This window comes from Chiloscyllium plagiosum, chromosome 17 (genome assembly GCF_004010195.1).
Source record: "Chiloscyllium plagiosum isolate BGI_BamShark_2017 chromosome 17, ASM401019v2, whole genome shotgun sequence".
NCBI lineage: Eukaryota > Metazoa > Chordata > Chondrichthyes > Orectolobiformes > Hemiscylliidae > Chiloscyllium > Chiloscyllium plagiosum.
The window spans coordinates 43,906,309-43,914,212 of NC_057726.1; the positions used below are offsets into that span (position 1 = coordinate 43,906,309).

General features: G+C 39.2%; 1 long non-coding RNA gene across 1 annotated transcript in view; it reads left to right on the top strand.

Moving 5' to 3' along the window:
• The window catches only part of LOC122558420, a 430,190-nt gene that overhangs the window by 400,755 nt on the left and 21,531 nt on the right, over positions 1-7,904 (top strand). Inside the window, exon 3 of the long non-coding RNA XR_006314126.1 lies at positions 3,320-3,389. This is a non-coding gene — a long non-coding RNA (uncharacterized LOC122558420). The remainder of the gene's footprint in view (positions 1-3,319; positions 3,390-7,904) is intronic.

Here is a 7,904-nt window from a genome sequence, read left to right on the forward strand (position 1 = left end):
GTGACCTTATAGAGGTTTACAAAATTATGAGGGGCATGGATAGGATAAATAGACAAAGTCTTTTCCCTGGGATCGGGGAGTCCAGAACTAGAGGGCATAGGTTTAGGGTGAGAGGGGAAAGATATAAAAGAGACCTAAGGGACAACGTTTTCACGCAGAGGGTGGTACGTTTATGGAATGAGCTGCCAGAGGATGTGGTGGAGGCTGGTGCAATTGCAACATTTCAGAGGAATTTGGATGGGTATATGAATAGGAAGGGTTTGGAGAGATATGAGCCGGGTGCTGGCAGATGGGACTAGATTGGGTTGGGATATCTGGTCAGCATGGACAGGTTGGACCGAAGGGTCTGTTTCCATGCTGTACATCTCTATGACTCTAAATAGGAAGAAAAGATCTTTCAGTCTTTTCTGTTAAGAAGTCATGCTTTTTCTGTCTGCTCTGTTTCCCAAAAGCAGCTGTCAAAATGGAGCTTTCTGTGTTTCCTGAGTCCAGGCTCACTGTCCCTCAAAGTTCAAAAACCTGTGGACTAGCCATCCATTTCCCAACATGCAAAACCATCATGCAAGTCGGAACCAAAGCAGGGTACACATGTCTCCTGAAGCGGATCCAGCTGCATGGCCTCAAAGTACCCAGGTGAAATGGTAATTTCAGTGTGTCAGCCCCATTCATAGAATCAATCATATAATCATAAGAATCCAACAGTGTGAAAAGAGACCACTGGGCCCATTGAGTTTGCTCTGACTCTCTTAACAACATCCCACCAAGACTCAACTCCCCATCCTATCCCTGGAACTCTGTATTTACCCTGGTTAATCCATCTAGCCTGCACATCCATGGAACCTACAGGACACGTTAGCATGGCCAATCCACCCAACTAGCACTCTTTAGACTGTGGGAGGAATCCGGAGCACCTGGAGGAAGCCCATACATACACTGGGAGAATTTGCAAACTCTATCCAGACAGTCAGTCCAAATGGGTATCTTAGACCCACCACAATCCACAAAAAGACAGTCACATCAGCCACTCTGGGTTAGCATTTGTCCATTTTTCATAATTATTTCAGTCCATGAATAGTATTAGTTATCAATCAGATGATGAAATTTAAAATTGGTAGCTGGTAACAATGTTCATTGACTCGCACCTCTTCTGAATGTATGTATGTGTTTGTGTGCGCCCATGTGCTCATGCACACGCATGTGCTTGTGTCTGTGAGCAGGTGTGGAGGGGAGGTGTTGGAGTGAGGACAGAAGGAAAGAGCCACAGTTACACATTTCCACTCCATCTGATCGACAGTCTTAGTCTGACTGTACATGCATGTAGAGAATGGCAGCTTGGACAAGATGGCACAGAACTATAAACATGCAAAGAGTCAATGGCACTGAACTTAATTGATACTTCTACTGCTTGCCTGCTACAAATTTGGACATGGCATAAATAGCTGCTTTCAACTATTTTGCCGAGTGCTCTAACGATCATCACCAGAGGTCTTGTTAGAGAGCAACAGAATCATTACAAAATGTCAGGATCGATATATTCAAAACAGACACAGGAAAAATTGAAGAAAACTATTGAGAAAGAAAAAGTGCCATTTTGGAACAGATTAACAGCAGAGAAGGAGAGAAATTGTTACTAAGGACACTTCATAAAAAAGGCTTTATTCATGATTGTCAAAGATTGGTGCACTGCCTACTCCACAGGTTTTTTTTTCAAAACTAGGAATCTCTGCCAATTCACACTGGTTTGGGATGGTGCACAAGTGTGTACCTGATTATTATGCTAATTAGGAAATAATGACATGAAGCTGCATGAGGCCACCATTTGAAACATTCTCATCATCACCAGAGACTTTACAAACATAGCACAAGCTGTTGAATTCTGCAATGAAACACTTCATGAAAAAATAATTGTGACTGGGCCAATAAATAGTGTATAGGGCTTCTACTGTTGTCCTATCTGCTTCTTCTGTGCAAAACACAATTTTATATGAGCTGGCAAGCCTTTCATCAGGTTGGTGATGATCTACAGAAACTGGTTTACAAATGTTGGTTCAGACTCTGCCAAGATTGAGACATTCACCTATGACTACAATTGAATCCATTCACATGGCTCTATTTCATTTTTTGACACTTCAGATGAAAAGCCTTTGCCTTGATGAAATGTTTACTTCTTCAGCTGATTTTTTTTTTTAGTAAAAGGATCCTTTCTCAATTTGGAATGCACAGCAATTTACAAATTATGTATTGAGAGATGATCAATACATAACTAAAGAAGTAATTTCTTATTTATATGTTAAATTTCTTTTGAATAGATTAGTCAGCATCTTTTCTAAAATTGAAGGTAGGCTATTGACTCAGTTCGAGTAAAGCAACAAACCTGCTTTTCAAACCAGCAGCACTTAGAACCAACCGAAACATTAAAAAGAGGAAGAGAACAAGTTGAGTTCTGAACCCTGCCATGAGATTTTCAAATTGTGAGGATTGGATTAGACAAGGGCTCCTGATGGATTGGAATAAATTAAATGATTTGGCATCAGGAGTAGAGTACAGTACCAGAGAAACAAGTTTTGTTTTTGCTTAAACCAAGAAGACACTGCAGCAAGATATCCGAAATGAAATGCCAGATTGAATTCAATCAGAGAATAGAAATATAGCCAAAAGCTTCGAAGACTAATAACATCTCAAAGGCAATTGAAAGAAATAAAACTAAAGGATTATGCTGAAGTAGTTCTAAAGAAGCCAAGAGAAGTTAAAATGTAATTTTTTGGTAACAAATTTGGTCTGTTCTTTATGGCACCACAGCAGCTGCAGAAACAGGCATTTTCTTCCTGAAGATGAATACGTCATGCTGATAACAGCTGGCAGATGAAATATGATGGAGGGCAACTTATCATTTTCAAGATATACTATTGAGAATTTCAAAGATATATGAATTCAAATAAAATTAGAATATGCTTACAAAAATGAGGATCAGATTTAATTAGCAGAGCAGACTGAAATAGTTTGACTAAAACAAAACTGCACTTATGCAGCGACCATTTCTGTTACACGTTTCTGCTCAATGAGTCAACTTGAAGCAAAATAAATTACTCCCTGAATTAAGAAGCCCTCTTTCTATTCCCAAAATACACAAAGTACAATTCTAGGCTGAAAATTCAAACTTTGGATAAACATTTCTTTATTCACAGTGATGTATGTCATGAGTGCTATATCTTATGTTTAAAGGCAAATGATTTCTATTAAATTGCCATGTTTTTTCAACTATTGAAAATTTATATTCTCAATTCGCTATTAGTTTTGTTTTATGCGTTCAATTTTGTAGGTGGCTTTTTTTTTCAAAATGAGCCTGAGAGTGGATGTTGAAGTGGAAATGTCTCCAGCAACGTGCAAAGGTAAAGTACCGTAAGCTGCAATTTCAATCAGCTGGAGAGGCATTTTATGATATCACCGAGGGAGGAATTCTATACAAAATTATCTGTTCTCAATGTGCTTTCAAGCACAGTTTGGAATCAGCTGTGGACATGGGATGATTGAGAGGTGTCAAGAAATAAAAAAAAAACTTCTCTGTAAAACTTAGAATGATCTGGATTTAGAATGATTGCAAAGTAGAAAATCCTTCAAGTCAGTCAATTGAAACCCAGGGCTTCTTGCACTTCATCTGAATTGGAATTGAATTTTATATTGGATGTTTTCCAAATTGAAATGTGTTTTGCCAAGTTATCCAGCGTCTTTGTGAATGGATGAAATCCAAATCAATAGCTAATTAACTAGTGTAAACTGGGTTCATGACTTAGTAGTTTAGGACTGACTACATAATGTATTCAATTGTAAATATAAATAGCTATCATATCTAATTTAGACAACTTTAATATAAATGTTGGTGAATATAAACAAAAGATCAAGTTTGTATTGTTGGAGATCTATCCCTGGCAACAATTAATGATTATAGTTAACTCATTACTTTCCGGGTTTATAAATGTAACAGTAATGATTCATTAAATTCATGAGAATTCTCCAAATTACTCCAAAAAAAGCTTTCTGTAATACTTTAGTACCTAACAACTTCATCAGAATGTGGTAGAAATGAACCAGGAAATTACAGACCAATGACTCTCATGTTGGCAGTAGGGAAGCTATTGGAGAAAATTCTGAAGGAGAGAATTAATATCCACTTGGAAAACATGGCTAAATTAGGGATAGTCAGCATGGCTTTCTCAGAGGGAGGTCAAGCCTAACAAATTTATTAACCTTTTTGAAAAATGTGATCAACTGTATGGACGAGAGAAGTTCAGTTGATGTAGTTTATATGGATTTTACAAAGCTTTTGATAAGCTTTTGACATGGGAAACTGATTGAGAAGGTTAAAGCACTTGGAATTCAGAGAAACTTGGCAAGATGGATTAGAAACTGACTTAGTAATAGGACTCAAAGAAGCCTGTTTGAGTGACTGGAGGCTGGTGTCCACCGGTGTACCACAAGGATCAGTACTGGGACCCTTATTGCTTGTTTTATATATATATATATATAAATATCAGTGAAAATGTGGGGAGCAATGTTAAGCATGTTTGCAGATGACACCAAGATTGATAGGGTGGTTAATAGTGAAGAAGATACTTGTAGGCTACAGGAAGATATAGATGGGTTGGTCAGATTGGCAGAACAGAGGCAGATGGTATTTAACCCTGATAAGTACGAGTTTTTGCACTTTGAAAGATGAAACAAGGGAGTATTTAATGAATGGCAGACACTCGGTAGCTCAGAGGAACAGAGGGATCTTGGGGTAATTATTCAGAGCACATGAATAGGATAGTTAAGAAGGCATATGGGACACTTGCTTTCATCAGTTGTGGCAGAGTATAAGAGTAAGGAGAATATTGGAGTTGCACAGAGCATTGGTTAGGCCACAATTGGAGTACTGTGTGCAGTTCTGGTGCCTTACTGCAGGAAAGATAGGGACTCACAAGGATGTTGCCTGGAATGGAGAAATTGAGCTATAAGGAGAGACCAGTATATTTTCTTTCGAGCAGAGATGGCTGAGGGTTGACATGATTGAGGTGAATAAGATTATGAGGGGTGTGCACAGGGTATGAAACAGGGAGCAGCTATGTCCCTTTGTTGAGGGGTCAGTCATGAGAGGGCATAGTTTTAAGATAAGAGGCAGGAGATTCAGAGGGGGTTTTAAAAAAATGCCTTCACTCAATGGGTGGTGGAAATCTGGAATGCAGTTCCAATGGAGGTAGTGGGGGCTGAAAACCTTATAACCTTTAAAAATATTTGAATGAGCACTTGAAATAACATAACATTAAAGGATTTGGGACAAGTGCAGAAAGTTGGGATTAGCGCATCTCGAGTGGTAGCTATTGCTGGTGCAGACTCGATGGGCCAAAGGGCCTTTTCTGCACTCTGTGACTCTATATCCACCGACTGTGCTCGGAAATCCCTGACAGGACTCATAACATTTTCTTATCCTAACTTCTTTTTATCTGAATGCTTCCTCTTTCTCATATGATTATCATCTTCTCAAAAGTTGAAGGTTTTAGTTTTTCATAACCCGCGAGCTCCAGTCACTTCGACAATCTACAAGCCAGTTGTCAAGGACATCCTTTAGAATATTGACTGGATTTTGTGGTGACCAACAAAGGAATGGCATTTGCCATTGACCTGAAAGAAAATTATCCGTAAACTCCTAACAGAATGTGTGCAACCAACCTCTCCTTCATTAAGGTCACCTTGAATCTGGTGCCAACTCAAGGGTTTCTCCAGGCATCCAGTAACAGCGACAACATCAAACATGGTCATCAACAAATCAGATGAATCCTCAGGATAGCACACCAGAAACTAAAATCATTGAATCCCTTTACATTTCATTTTTGATTAGTTCGGCCATTAAAATAAATGTGATATACACATGCCATTAAGGCACAATAGAAAAATAATACTTATTAGAATGTCAAAATTTGGCTTCAACAAGTACAAAATTACTATGATGGCCAGTGAAGCTGTTTAGTTGTAATTTTTATTAAAAATCCAGTTCTAACTCTTTCAATAATGTGTAACGTTTTAAAGGTTTTCAAGAAAGGGTACAAGTTCTCATTAGAGTTCAGTTTGATTGAGCTCTGGGGGATTTCAACCAAGAGCATCCTCGAGGGAAACACAGAATCAGTGATAGCGTCTGCTGGCTTTCTGTATTTAACAGCATATGTGTGGTCTTCAGAAGTTGTTGTCAGTTTCAAAGGAGAAATGAAGGGGAAACCTGACAGTTTTGCTGTCATTATTGCTGCAAAGTCCAGGCAAGTCCTTTTCTGATGAGTTTGCAAGGAAATCCATATTGATACAAGAAAATTTGTATGACCGCAGAAATTAAGAAACCATGGGGGTTCAGTAGTCCAAAATTTGTGTAATAAAGTCAGTTGATGAACTGTTTCAAGAATTTGATTATATTTTCCACTCAGATTTGCATACACTATTTAAACCTCAGTTCATAAAGATACATTTGAAGATATTAACACCTGACCTGTAAGAAAAAGTTTGTTACATGCTGAGATGCTTAGGTAGTATCTGAATGGTTAAATATGAAGGATTCCTTTAATAGCTTTTACTTTATCATTGATTTTTTCTTCTTTAGCAATTCTGCAATATCTTCTTTATAAAATAGGACTTATTCCCTTCCTGCTCAATCAAAATGCATGTACATGACTATCCAGCCCAATCAATAATGTAGCCAATATAACTATGCAGGAGTGGTCATTATTCATGATTCATCTTGAAACAAGCTGCATGTTCTACAGGACTGGACAGAAACCTTGAAAATGATGAAGGGCTAAAGCAACTTTGATTAAGGAAACATTTGATTAGGTCATAGGGACGAATCTTCTGATATATTGACCAAGTATCAATTTCATCAATTTTATGGAGGATTTCTCTCTGTGAGTCCCAATGAGATTTTGTGCTGTATCATCTCAAATCCACCTCATTAACTACCTACTCCTCTACAGTGTGCATCTCATCCAGTGCTAGCCCGATCATCCTACTCACTAAAACTAGAGGTACTCACCAATAACCAGATATCTGGGAAAACACTGGATCCATGGTGCCCTCACCATCTTTAATCCCTGACTGAATAATCATCCAAGCATCAGCCCTTTGGCATTGTTCTTCATGGTAATGTCATGGTGCAGCCACTGCAAACACATGCAGTTCACAGCATATAGCTGGCATGGCTTCACTGCCTCACGCGTACAATTCCACTTCATTGTCCCAGTTGCTCTCTATCCACTGGGCCACACAGTTTACCTGCCCTTAGCCATAAATTATTGTTCACTAAGTCACTGCTACTCTGTCCCCAATGCTAACTGCAGACCTGTATCTTATTATTGTCCAATGGGGTCTGTCACAGAGAGGCAAGCTAGAGGATAATTCTAAAGATGAGCTTTTATTTACAGTAATCAAAAATGAACACAAACAAATGAGTAGAGGCTATAGTTCACCCCAAAATGCAAATAAAATGCGTTCTGGAGCACAGGCAAGAAGCTGTTGTGTTTGAGAGTCATGGTGCCTCACAAAGCTGGTTTTAGGGAACAAGGATACCCAGTGCACCCATGGTGGATGACACCATTACACAACTGGATTAGTGGTGCTGGAAGAGCACAGCAGTTCAGGCAGCATCCAAGGAGCAGCGAAATCGACGTTTCGGGCAAAAGCCCTTCATCAGGAATAAAGGCAGAGAGCCTGAAGCGTGGAGAGATAAGCTAGAGGAGGGGGGGGGTGGGGAGAAAGTAGCATAGAGTACAATGGATGAGTGGGGGAGGAAATGAAGGTGATAGGTCAGGGAAGAGAGGGTGGAGTGGATAGGTGGAAAAGGAGTTAGGCAGGTAGGACAAGTCCAGACAAGTCATGGGGACAGTGCT